Below are 2,500 nucleotides of genomic sequence, written 5' to 3' on the forward strand. Positions count from 1 at the left end.
CAGGATTCTCCCTCCGTGCGTTCTGAAGCAACGCTGAACGCAGTGCGCTGGCGTCTCCGTATCGGGACAACCCGCGCGACAGCGAACATTGCGCCCATCACGACCTCGGGAGACCCTCGCTCTTGACGGAAGGCTGTTAATCCGTACGTGGTGATAATGCACGTAGTCGGCTCCGGGTATGGCATCAGCACCAGCTGAGACCCAATGCGAACTCAGTTTGGACGAACCGACCTCCCTGAGTCCGCCCCCATCGCACGACTCGCACAACCATGCAGCGCATTGCTGCCTGAGCTCGGCGGTTGTGGTGACTCTGTTTCCACGGACGCGCATCTGGTTGTCACACCATACCATCTGCCTAGCCACGTATGTGGTTTCGGCAGCGGCGCACGCCGCGGGCAGAGTACTCCGGCACCACCGCTGCAGTCGGTTATGTTTCAGAATAGGGATAAAGGTTTTGAGCAGAGGCATGCCAAGCCCGCCACTCTGTATCGGCGCATGGAAGTAGCCAGCAGGCACATCATGGGGCAATCGCAGCCACCGACGCACCGCAGCACGTAGCAGCACGTCCATCTCCTTTAATATCTTTGAGGTGATTGTCCCTATGATCCATCGGTGATAATACCGAGGTAGGAGACAATCCCTGAGCAACCTCAGCCGCTGTTGCGGCTTCAGAGGTGCTTTTGTTATATGCCTGATGGAGTTGGCTAGAGGAGGGACGCTCGCGTATTCCCTAGCACCTTGATACATGCCCCCTAAATAGGTCCAGACATCGACTGGGGATCTCTGCGGTATCAGCGCTCCCCCCACGGTGAAGTAAGGTGTCATGTCAATCTTCACCTTCTTGTCTCTGCCAGACGCTACCATTGAGAGCACGCCGGTTTTATTTGCGTTTATCGTGAGCCCATTTTGCAAAAAGGCGGCATGAAGCCGCGTCAAATTCTCCTGCAGTCCGATCTTGGTAGAGGACAGGAGCACAATGTCGTCTGCGTAGCCTAATGCGTTGATCAGCCTCGATTCCAGTCTATAACCCACATCCTCCGAGAGAATTCCCAGTGCCCGATCTACGACCAGATTGAACAGTAGGGGCGACAGCGGATCACCCTGCCTCACACCACGTCCCACGTGAATGGGCGACATCCTTTGGCGTCCAGTCGGCTGTAACACAGTTCGTGCCTCTGCGTATATGGCCCTGACGTAATCGCGGAATTCCCTCGGGAGACCAAGCTCCTCGAGGGTGCGATGGATCGCAGCGTGTGACACCGTGTCGAAGGCTTTCGACAGGTCCACGCATGCGACATGCAACGACTTACACCGTCTCCGGGCGTCGCCGAGCACGGAGGAGAGAACTGTGATATTCTCACAGACCCCGTCCACCGGCCGGAAACCCCTTTGGCGGGCGTCGAAGATGTCAAGGGCCGCCAGACGTTTTGCCAGGATCTTATGCAGATGTCTTATGATCACGGAGCCTATACTCAGGGGTCGATATTCCGACGGCCCAGGCCTATCGGACATCCCGCCCTTTTCTAGAAACACCGTTCTAGTCGTGGTGATCGACAAGGGTGCCGTCTCTGCCAAGAGCAGCAGATTGAAGACAAGCGCGCGAAGGCTCACTGGAACTGCGTTCCAAGCCCTCGGCGTAATGCCATCCAATCCGGGCGCGGTGCCATTCCTTACGGAGATCCTCGCAACCTCGGTCGCTAGAATAGGATCCCAGAGCGAGGTCTTATCCGCCGCTAAACCTGGGTTCGCGGCGGCGCCCTCACCGAGGCCCTCCAGATGGATGCCTCTCGATGGATGGCTCCGGCTGGCACCCGCCTCCTGTGTCGCCTCTCCGTACAGCTCACGCAGCCCCGTCATATCACCATTCGCAACACTGGACGCCTCCATAAGGGGACGCCAGTAATCGCAGAATTCGACAGCGGACGGACGCGTACGCTCAGAGCCGTCTTCGAGTATGCGCGACAAGCAGGACTTAAGGTTCTTCTTATACAGGGTTTGCACTATCGCATACTCCCGTTTCCTCCTTTGCTCTCTATTCTCTCGCTTCTTAGGATGCTTGCGCTCTCTAGTCGGTTCGCGCCGTGGAGGGTGCACACTCGGCGGCGGGAAGATTCTCTCCAGCCATCTCTCGATGGCATGAAGGTCCACCTCCCCCACAAGAGCATCTCTCGCTATGCCTAGGAGAGTGTCAACCTCGAAACTCCGGAGCGACTCATTCTTAGAGATGAGTCCGCCGATATGCTCCCGGAGTCTCTCAGAGCTTTGCTGAGGTACCGGTTGACGTGCACATGATTGCTCAACAGTATCAACTAGCGTCTCTATGGTCGTTGGGACACCGGCGGCTCCTATCATCGCCTCACCGGTCCCCGTGCCCTCATCGTCCTCCGCAAGCGGATGGACATCATGGCAGAACTCTCTAACCATCGCTCGATAAGCCTCTTGTCGACGCTTACCTTTGATGGCTTCGAGTGTCCTATGAGGGAATCTCTGTTGCAGATGT

General features: G+C 57.0%; 1 pseudogene; it reads right to left on the reverse strand.

Annotated features, from left to right (window-relative positions):
• LOC148935183 (large subunit ribosomal RNA) overlaps nt 1-2,500 on the reverse strand; it is an 8,418-nt pseudogene that overhangs the window by 1,952 nt on the left and 3,966 nt on the right.

The sequence above is a fragment of the Pogonomyrmex barbatus genome, unplaced genomic scaffold, assembly GCF_055798465.1.
Source record: "Pogonomyrmex barbatus isolate J1 unplaced genomic scaffold, ASM5579846v1 scaffold55, whole genome shotgun sequence".
Taxonomy (NCBI): domain Eukaryota; kingdom Metazoa; phylum Arthropoda; class Insecta; order Hymenoptera; family Formicidae; genus Pogonomyrmex; species Pogonomyrmex barbatus.